The sequence below is a fragment of the Melanaphis sacchari genome, unplaced genomic scaffold (genome assembly GCF_002803265.2).
Source record: "Melanaphis sacchari strain LSU unplaced genomic scaffold, SCAv2.0 Contig66_pilon_pilon, whole genome shotgun sequence".
Taxonomy (NCBI): domain Eukaryota; kingdom Metazoa; phylum Arthropoda; class Insecta; order Hemiptera; family Aphididae; genus Melanaphis; species Melanaphis sacchari.
The window spans coordinates 1-12,216 of NW_020271477.1; the positions used below are offsets into that span (position 1 = coordinate 1).

Genomic DNA, 12,216 nt, shown 5'->3' on the forward strand with positions numbered 1-12,216 from the left:
TCGTGCTTCGGTTTCGTTGCGACGCTGTTTTGTTTCAAGCGCGGATTATTATCGTTCCGTGTTTCTCGGCGAAATACCATGATAAAGCTCTGTTCATCGGTCTTAGTGCTCTCCGGTCCAGGCCTAAGTTCTCGGTGTTAAGTGCGCCATGGCGCAGGCTGTTTATCCTGGCCGATATATGTCGTGACCTTTTACATCGTGCCAGAACATAGGTCAGGTGGATCATAGGTGGAATCAAAACTCGCTGGCTATGTTTTCTTCCCAACATCGCCAGGACAAAACATTCTTCAGTTTATCATCTCAACACCAAAGAATAGGGCGGCCGTTCGGCAAATCAGCCGCCGTTGTTCTCGGTATCGTATAATACTGATCACCGGAAATCGATGTCTGCAGAATAAAGCCATCGCCAGCCGGTTTGATCAGCTGATGGTAAAAACCGTTCTTACCGACGGCCGTTCTGAGTAATATGGCCTCTCATGGATGGAGGTGCTGATCCTGTTCAATCGTTCAAAAACCGGATTTTCTCGGTTTTCGTAAAAACACCTGGATATGACATGAAACCATATCGTTCAGGATGGTTTAGATCACTTCGTTCATAGCTCAGTCTTCAAACAAATCACCACAACCGCCGCAAACAATTCAGATGAACTCGGTTGATATACTTTAGTATGGACAGATTATCCTCATTTTCAACCGTTAGTCTTAGTCTGATTATGGTCACTTCTCCATCCATCAAGTTAGACCTGAACCTGTGTCTTCAAATTTCATCATTCTTTTTGAAGTTAAAGCAATAAGTTATATCACAATATCATTATGTTTAAAAGACAATCTAAAATTTAAAATGGTTGTTATTTTTATGCTAAAGATTCTGTCAGAACCGCATCACTACGCCTTAGTCTATGGGCACACCTAGACCATATATGAAGCAAGTTTAAATTTTAGATTAAAAGCGACGCAAACCATCTACGTTGAAGTGACTCCATCAAGTGTTAAAATATATATAATTTTATTTAGTACTATAACTTATAATTTATAACTATTAAATATTATAATTGTTAACATTTTAAAGACTTCTGGCATAAAATAAAAGCCCAATCGAAAAATATTCTGTTGATGAAGAGTTATTGTATAATAAGCAAAAATATCATAGTACCTATATATTAAATATATTATCATGTATAGGGAGTGTAAAATGCAAAAACTATTTTTTTATTTTATACAATATACACAAAATTTAAAAACACTTTAATTCAATTGTCGTTTTGATAAATAATAATAAAATGAAACAATTGATGATTTTAACAGTATTGTTGTATTTTAGTTTATCTTATGCTGTCCCAAAAAGTATAACATGGGCATCTATGTTCGATATTTGAGCAAATTAGCTGAAAGGTATAAGAACAATCACAAATCTGAAAAATATAAAATAATTTGTACATCAAAATTAAACACTATTTCTCTTTAAAAATAAAATTAATTTTGTAAATATATATTTATAAACAATACATGTTTACATATGTGATCACAATGGTTTAATAACCACTATATTTTGACTAGATGACCTTGTTTGAAATGAGTTGTTGAAATCTAAGAAATACTTGACGTGCAAATTAAAAATAATTGATCATTAGATGTAAAAATATATAAGTTATTGTCAACCACAAAGAGCTATTATAATACAACATAGAGTATATAGTAGGACTCCATTTATATATATACCTAAACCGACACTTAGTATCAGATGGTAGGAACATGTAGATTTTTGGTATGGGTTTGTTTTGGTGGAACGTCTCTGCATAGTGTGTATCATGGATTCGTCACTAAAAGTTGTACGACACTGTTTAACTTGCGAGTAACGTAACGTAGACGTATGCCTATCGAATAGATGTGGACGTAAGGCGTAATATCCTCGTGTAACAAGAGTGATGCGCAATGAAGTTACATGCGTTTCAAAGTTGTCGGAAATTCAAATCGCGTCGAAGATGTCCTGGGTCGAGTTACGAATAGTGTGTCTACGTTACGTTACTCGCAAATGTTAAAGTATTAACTTAAGAACCGTGGTCTCACCATCCTAGATTAGTGATGCCGGCCGATCTGACCTCAAACACATTATAGTGGGGTTGTGGCCAACCAGCGCCACCAAACCATAATTAACTATTGTAATAAATTTTAAAACAAAATGACCATCCAGTCAAAATATTGGGTGTTCTCTAAAACTTTCTAAAAACGTGATTACTCTGTATAAACGAAAATATTTTCCTTAGACCAAATTTATTATAACTTATAACAATGAAAATCAAAAGTGTTGTTTTATTACTTACCCAATCAAACATAGCAGTAAACTACTCAACCAAGCAGTAGTTTTATATCTTCTTTTAGTAGTTGTACGAATTTTATTGTTGCATGAATCACAGTAAGTATATGTACCTTCAGGACCCATCGGTTTTGGTGTTGCAGCTGGAGGTGATCGAGGCCATAAAAATAGGAATAATTATTAATAAAACATTTTTGTCTTCACATAGACACACTAATTCAAATAATATATATATATGTCATACTTTATGGGTATTAGTATAATAATTATCATTTTTGTGGTGAAAAGTAGGCCACTTTATAAAATTAAAACCATAATTACTATGGAATATTGAGAAAATTAGAAGAGCAATTTTTTACATCTATATGACTATCCAGTTCAAGACTGCAACAACTCAAAAAAAACCTTTTTTCAGGAGAGCGATTTAAATTTTAAAATATCAATGATCAATGCAATTACATATTGTTCGAAAACGATATAAGAGCGCTCTACCGATCAATAATTTAACTTATTTTTATTTAGTTCTTGAATTAAAATTACAATGAAAAACCGGATAAAATGATGTAGTTAACTCATTTTTCGATTTTTTTGAGTTGTTGCATTCTTGAACTAGATAGTCCTATAAATAAAATATACAATATTTAGTATATAATTTCTAGTAAAATAATTCTAATAGTTCTTATTAAATTTTATCCTTTATATTTGCCAGGCTTGTTCATCATCATTTTTCTTTTCTTTTACTTCTAAAACTGTTAAAGACCAAAATTAACTAATTAACTAATTAATAAGTTTATGTTTTTGTTTAATTTAAAACTAATTGTCATTTACATGATTTGAAATATATATATATATATTATTTGAAAGTTATTATTTTATTTCATAGAAATACTCCAATTTTTCTAATTTTTTCGTATATTTTATTTTTAACCCATTATAATATTATGTATAGACGTGTTAATATATATTTATGTTTTATTATTAGAACTTAATTTGATAAAATAGAACATGATAATACCTTTAAAAAAACAAAATTGAAGTTTTGTTATCGGAGTCTTACCTAAATCACTTAGGTGTTAGAAATTACTAACTCTCAATTAAATATATACCAATCTTAAATATCTAAAATATAATTGCAATATTTTTTTATTGTATATTTTTGACGTTATTTTCTATTAATAATAATATATTATATTAACTTATTAAATTAATACTACAATTAAAATATAATATCTGAAAAGATAATGAATATCTCCTGAGCTGAGTGAAATGTATAGATGGATCGGTCGTTGAGGTGCGGTTGCTCACGATCTGGCACTTGCCACTTTGACTTGGCAAACTCCGTCTCCAGATGTTTCTTTTTTTTTTTCTAAGAAAGTTTATAAAACACGAAGTTAAGAACCTCGTTTTTCGAAAGATTACCATAAACTGACTTATTGTATTTATAGATTCCACATAATTTTTTCAATCGACAGGTGCTTCAACAGGTTTGTAAGGAATTTGAATACCGCTTAAATTTATGCCGTGTATAAGTATGGTCACGTTGAACATTTATAAACATTGTTACTACTATAAATATAACCAGAAATTTATCTTAACTTGTAATTACTAAAATTTTACGATAAATATGAATTTTTGAAATAATGTGAATTATTATTTTGAGTTCGTTCAACACAGGTCTTAGTATAGAGCCGCATTTGCTTAGAGTAGATTGCCGAATTTTGAAATTAATTATATAATTTTAATAACTTTTTTTTTTTAATAATGATATCCGGCAAATCACTTAAATCAGCTTTGAATGATATATACATATAAATACAATACATTTAAATTAAACTTAAAATAATGTATAAAAATATGTTATTTAAAAACATCAATTAATTAGTTATATTTTGAAATCAAATTACTCCAATTTTAAGCGTAGATTATATTCGTGCTATATTTACTGGTATAGAAACGTGAACAATCATTCCTCAACGACTAAAATTAGATTATTATATTTTTACTATTTGTATTGATTTTGACTTAAGAAATTATAGTAGGAAGACAGCAATTGCCTGCCATATTCATAAAATGCTGAATATCAATAATATTTGCTTTACGTCACTCTGTCATAGAATGTGTTAAAAATGACAGTTTCTGAAAATTATAAGTACCCGTCATAGCATAGATACTTTTACAAATTTTGTATTTTTACTAACTATTATCTGCTCGTAATTTGAAAAATTATCTTAACTATATTTTCTGTCCTCAATTATAAACTATTGCGTAATAACAATCTATAAATATTAATATTATATTTAAACCGAGAGAAATATAATCAATAAGTACAAATTTTAAATTTTTATATACTCACATTCATCAGTAACTTAGAAACAGACATGGTTATTTCACTTGGGTTTTAGCTAAAAATCTTGAGCGTATAGAACTATGCTGCCGATAAACACAGACTTAAGTGTACCTTATTATTCAGTTCAATAAAATTTAAGAAAAAAGTTTACTTACAATTTAGAGGTTTAAATCACAGCGACTAAGTAGTATTGATAGACTATAGTGACCAGTTGGCGTTGAATTATATTTATATTTAATGTCGCATTAAAAAGTAGTACCAACTCCTATATTAACGATTGTGCAAAAAGTGGGGGCTACACTCTCCACCTCTTTCATTCTAAGCTTTAAATTTTTATTTATAATGAATATTCATACATTTTTATATGAAAATAATATATCAATTATATTGTTACAATAATAACCATTTATACTTTTTCTTCCCGACAGTATTTTATTAATATTTTAGACAAATTCTAATCGATTTAGGTTGGATGATTGTGAAACTGTTGATGAATTGTAGAGTCAAAACTACATCGATGAATTGACATTGACTAACTCAATTGTTGATTTTTGAAAATTGAGTAGTATAGTTTACAGTTCTTATTGCTTTGTTTTCAGTTTACACACTACACACGCTTAATATGATTATTTAGTTATCAGTTCTAAGTTCTAACATATAAACACCATAAATTATCTATGTATACAATTAATCAATGGCGTATTTTGGATGATTTTCGGGTATTCAATTAATGAACTTTGAATTTATTATTTTATTCATCTAAATTTAAACAACGCTAATATTTTATACATTAAATATACTTTTACAGACTATACAGGGCCTAAATTAAATTTAAAACAGAGATAAGAAATAATGTCAGTAACAGGTTACAAAAATCGGTATTAATGAATAATTGAAAAATTGAGTGTACAATATGTTAGTTTTTCAAATGTTTAGTTTGTCAAAATAATAAATAAAATATAAAAATCATATATTTTACAAAATATAAAAAGCACAAAATTAGTAAAATGACCGTAAAACCAAAATTACAGAAAATGCAAAATATGCAAATAAAATGGTTCCATTGAATTTTACAACATAATTTATAAGGCACATTTCTGGTCCTATTTATTAATAATATATAATTCTCTAAACTAATAAACTGTATCTAGATTTAAAACAAATTAAATATTATTTAATAAATATTTCAATATTCGGTACAGGGTTTGTAGCCTATGTGTGCAAAATATGACCCAAACGCAATCTAAAAGCGCAACAAAAAAAAAAATAAATACCTTTAAACAAACTATAGCGCAAATAAATTTTACAATAACAAAGTGTATTTTATAAATTAGGCATAAGTTTAAATGCATTTTGTATAGTTATGTTAAATGATTTACCTTAACCGTAATTCGTCACGATAAAATTTGATACTATATAATACTAAACTTCAACTGAACTCGATCACTGTTGATGTATTTCGATTATAAAATACTATACAATATGTAGTTAATTGATATGAATAATTTAGTTTAATAGTTAATTATTTTAAAATGAAACTTATAGTAATGAGTACAATATTATTTTGCGCATTTATCCCACCACCAGGTACAAAGCGCAAAATGAATTTGTGATTTTGATCTATCGAAAAATAGACGATTTGCGCTCTTGGGAGTTGGGTTCCACCGGGCTGCAGGCATTTTTGCTATATTTTAATAACCTAACGAAATTCAAAACTCGTAAGATATGCCTTGTAAATTGTAGATTAAATGTCTCGACTTCATAAAGAGTTATGGCCAATAAACTTCAAATGCTCGATTTTCTAAAATCATGTTTTGAGTTTAAACTTTAAAATAATAAATTTTATATTTTTAGAATTTTTGTTTTTGTAAATGTTAGTATTTATATGCTAACGTTTTGATATCAAAATCATCTACATATTTATGTAATTACTAATTATGTTTTTATTGATAAATCACGTACAACTTTAGTATGAAGTTATTTCAGTCATTTATTGTTTATGACTGATAAAAAAAAAAAAAAACATTCCTAGCCATAAGTTATCGTTATGACTCATGATGAAATAAATGGTGGTGTTTTTGTTTTGCATGTTTTTAAAGATTTTGGTTAAAATGCATATTATTCCATAAACTGAATAAAATGAATATTATTGTATATTTCGTTTATAAGAATGCTAAAAATGTGTGTTTTATAGTATATTAAGAAATTGATATTTATAACTTAATATTAATATTTCGTATTTAATACTAGCCTTGCAATTAGACGACGAATCAGATTCAATAAAAAAGGCTAAAGAATTGTTTGATAATCAAAATTTAAAAAACTGATTTAGTTTATATTAAAAGTAATTTTTGTTTTTTATCGCAAGTCATAATTAAGCTATAAAACAAAAATTTAACACTTCATCAAAGTCTACAGATTATAATAAATGCTAGGAATCGACTTTTTGAGTGTAACGGAAGAGTCATAGATAAAGTTTAAAACAGATTATCCTTGGTTTTACAAAAAAATAAAGTATTTAAAACTCTACAATCAATAAATGAAATATTAAATAGCGAATCGGACGAGACAATTTCAGTTGTAATTGTAGTTCAATTATTGAACACTAGGAAAAATTCCTTTATTTAAATATATGTGCCAACTGCGTCATGTAACGCTGAACGGAGCTTTAATCGATATAAATCGATACTACGATTCAAACGCCGATCATTTATTTTCGAATATTTAAAAAAATATGGTTTTAGTGTGTAACACACGTATTTTCATTATTGAATGTGAGTTATAAATTTTATTTCTAAATTATTTTATTTTATTATTTTTTTCAATTTTATTATATTTAGACAAACAGACAATCACTGATGTATTTTAATAAATAATTAATTTTTTTATAACTATATTTTTGTGTTTATTTGTGAAAATAAATAAAATATATGCATTAGTCAATGTAATTTACCTTAAAAATTAAAAGTATATAAAATACACAATTTATACCGCATAACATTATCATTTATCTTTGGCAATTAGGTATTTGAAATTTTTGCATTTTTTTGATATAATATGTAAAAGATATAATTTTTTTAAATTTAATTTGTACGTATTGTAATAAGTACGTATTTTTTTAGTTAAAAATAAACATATATTTAAGCGCATATTTTGACATTTTATTTTGCATACATATGCGCATATTTTTATGATCTTAAGTATATAAAGTCCCAAGCCTTGCTTATAACTTTGAAATTATTTTAATAATTTATTATAAGAACGACATAAAATTTCTTGAAATCCACTGCTTTATCACTTCGTTATCAGAAGCCCGGATAGCTCAGTCGGTAGAGCATTAGGCTTTTAACCTAAGGGTCCAGGGTTCGAGTCCCTGTCCGGGCGATAAATTTTTGTTTGTTTTTTTTCAGCTTTTGTTTAATTACCTAATTTTATAGTAACAGACTAACTTCAAATAGTCGATTATTTATTATTTATACTTATGTTTGTATTTAAAAATATGTACAGTATAATACAGATGATAGGTAAATTTATTTTATAACAAATATAGGTAGCACTACAGTATAAAAGACTTGGAATTTCATTACAATGGTTTCATAGTTTTATTCTTTAAATATTTCAAGTGTTTTTTTTCAATAAATTATTTGCAATACGATTAAGAAAACCATATTATTTTTTATTAATTTTTTGTGCACTGACATACTATTATATAGTTATGCATTATAAAATTACAACATTATGATGTAGCGGTTCCACATATAAACAACTGAGTATAAACGTGTGAAGTAGTTTGCGGCATAAATAATGTAAGTCTCAAATTATTTCAAAATATTATTTTTTTTTCATTGAACATATTACCAAGTAATTCAAAACACAATTCTGATATAGACTGCCTTAAAGGTGTTTACTGGTAAATCGCATTTGGAAAAAGCCTATTTCGAGCTCTCTTGTATAGGTTCTTTCTCCACTATTTTGGTCATATCCTTTTTGGTTGAGCAATACGCACCGTTGTGTTCCCATGATTCACACGTCCCCGAGTTTATGCGTACGTACATACAAGTCACATGGAGGAAATGCAAACACATAACACGTCAACACATATTAATTATAATATGACACGAGTATAATATACGTAGGTACATACTCTTTTAAATATTAAAAATAGGCTCAATATATGTGATTATCAAAGTAACAATGCGTGACCATAATTATAATAATAACAGCCAATACTGGTTAAAAATTTTAGGTGTTAAACTTAGAAACTTTATACATTTTGCACTTATTATACTATAAAGCAATATTCATAGATTTCTGTGACTGTAGAAATACTGGAATTTATAAAAATTTAAAATTTTTAAAAATTATTGTGGCTATGTATACTAATTTGATATTTTTTATTCATTGTAATAAAAACTTTTTTATTTTTTTTAAACATATTTAGTATTCAAATGAATAATGATACAATAAATAAATTTTATAATAATAAGTAAACGGCGTGATGACGAGATAGAATAAAGAGCAGGCATCCAATGATTCATTTTAAGGTATTTTATTGTCAATAAAAATGACATCATACATAAATCAAAAATTCCATAACATACCATGTATTTACGTTCTACTACGTACTTACCACATCCTTAGATAAAGTGAGCAAGATGAATAGTTAACCGCTTTCAAATATGTGTTATGTTACGTTTTTACTATAATCTATCTCAATCACACAGCTACCATTTATTTCTTGATACAACCTAATAGTTCCATTATCTGAGGTAAACGTTATGTTTACGTTTGTAGTTCTACTATACGTATATACTTATATTGTTTAATTATTATTTTCTGCGGAGATCACAAAACATTGATTAAACCATTGCGTATTATTACATGCCGTAAACTGCAAAATTATTTTAAAACATAAATAATAATTATTAATTATAGTATACAGATCCAATCAGAATTCTAAAAAAATAAACAATTTTTTTGTCAAAATTATTATATTAACGATACATCAACAAAGTATAGTATCTTTTCAGATACAAAAAACATAACTTAACACTAGTTTTTCTCGTAATGGACTATATAGACTAAGATGCAGTGTATCTACGCATGGCGCTCGATGAGGCGATGGTGACAACAAGTTGACTTTGACAAGGTTTACAGCAATCCACTGTGTGGATATCATGTGTATGCCACCGTTTACATACTGCAGATATTGAGAATTATATCGACAAATTATTTTCATCTGGTGTCAACCAGTGACTCGAGTCCGGGTGGTTAGTAAACAGTTTCCGGAATTGGCGCGACCTATGGGCGAATACCATGCATACGGTTTACAATTATAAGTGGATAAGACACTCATCGTTGTCTAATTATCGTCAATATCGTCAAATCATGTGCAATTGCCAATATATAGTGTTCAAAGACGATTTCCACTGTGTAGTCGTCGTAATTGTCCTTAAAAATTGTATTCCGACGACGCGTCTGTAGCCCGTTGTCTACGGCGACCGCTGCAGCAACAAAATTTTCTTCCGACACTCAGGAGCACTCTCCTTAATGCAGACAAGAATGATTTTCGTTTTTTTGGCATCGGTTCAGAAATTGTTTCCACCGAGTCGTTACCTGCAGTCTCATCGATACCTGCAGGTAACACGTCCATCACCTCCTCCTCTGCATCCGATGGCCACAATTGATTTCCGCTAGATGAACATATTTGCTGTAATTCTGATGGCCACATACTTTTTAAGTCCGTCACCCACGTTAGATCCTCATCGGAGGTCAGCGGTTCTGTTACTTGAAGTTCCACTCGTAACGGTGTTGTCGGTGGAAATTCGCTAAAGTTTTCGATCGATCCGTGGTCTACCTTGACTGCAGTCGTGCAGGTTACATTTTGCGTGTCAAGGTACGCCCTATCCACATAAAAGTACCTAGTTCTTACAGCTACTATTTCGTTTGTAGGATCGAATTGAACATTTGAGGACAAGAACCGACATTCATTTTCGTCAATGTCGCTCGAAGAAACAGACGCAGACAAGTGATGCGAATACATGTCCACGTCCGAACGTATTTGTGCAAAGAAATCATCGAGCATCCCTCCGGACGGAATCACCAATAATTCTTCGATGATTACATTGTCTTCGTTTGAGCATATGTCCAATTCCTGAGGCGTTGAGTCTTCACTCAGTTCTATAGCCGAACGTATTTGAACAAAAAATTCATCCAGCAATCCCGTTGTCGTAGCAGTTACTAATAATCCGTCAGTCATCAAATTCGTTGTTCCATTATCACCTTCCATTATTAAACAGTTATTAATTATTAGTTTAAAGTTGCAAAAAAATATCTATTTTAGTAAGAGCGATTTTTTGTTGCGAAATATAAACTATACTGAAGATAAAAATTATATTTTATAGGTAAATAATAAACATTATTATTGTGTTTCTTTGACTACAATTAGAACGAGTCTTATAGCCAGCACATTTTTTCTAAACAAAATATATAAACATGCATACGTATGCAATTTACTCAATATCTTCTAACAACCTATTTTAATAATATGATTAATGACCATACGACATCAGATAAAATTTGAATAGATATTAAAAAAATATGTACAATATATATATTTAATTATTTTTTTATAATTTTTACTTTTGACATTATGTGGTGTGTTGTTATTTCGATGTTTATCAAAAACTTTATAATATCGTAGTTAATACTTAATTTATTATTATATTTTTATAATATTATGTCCGTACAAATCTAAATATAATCTATGTTATTATAGTAACTAAATTAGATGAAATACAGTAGAATTAAACAATAATGAACGGCAATACAATATTCAATATTAATTTTGGTTTTTTAATTAATGATTTACGTGATCAAAAATATCATATAAGATATAACACGCGTTAAGACTTTTATAACTGGTTGCACTTATACAAATAGTCATTATATTAATCGCCTTTATAAAAGTAATACTATCACCCAATAAATTTTCTGACTAATAATAAGTACTTAATAAAATCGTTATGATATGATTTTGCGTGTGCTGTCTCCATTTTACACATATGTACTATAATATTATGTCTCTATATGTAGCGAAATGTGTGCTCAGCAAAATTAATTTCATGTTATGATATTACTGTCAACTTATTATTAAGTGTTAAAAGTAAATAATATCGTATAAGTTAATTCTTTAAAGTAACAGTAAAAAATTGAATCAATTAAACGTATACATTTTGTCATATGTTGTATACATTTTTAAGACACATATACATGAGTTATTCATATTTTTAAACTTTATATTCTATAATATACAGATAAAAGATTTAAAATACATAAAGATTTTAATCGATTAAATAATTATAGACAAATCTATCTTGTGTGGAAAGGTAAATAAAAAATTCTACTTAAGTATCATTAGTAGGTATAGTAAAAGATAATTTATAAAAAAAAACATACCATTTTATTAAGTATAATTTTATTTTTTATTTGCTTACACATATTTAAATATATATATATATAATTCATTAATAATAAATTACAAAAAGCACCTACT

General features: G+C 28.1%; 1 non-coding gene across 1 annotated transcript; it reads left to right on the forward strand.

The window, feature by feature from the left end:
- The first annotated feature begins 7,972 nt into the window (after positions 1-7,972).
- Positions 7,973-8,045, forward strand: Trnak-uuu. The gene has a single exon. It is a non-coding gene; the product is annotated as a tRNA-Lys (tRNA).
- Positions 8,046-12,216: the final 4,171 nt, after the last annotated feature.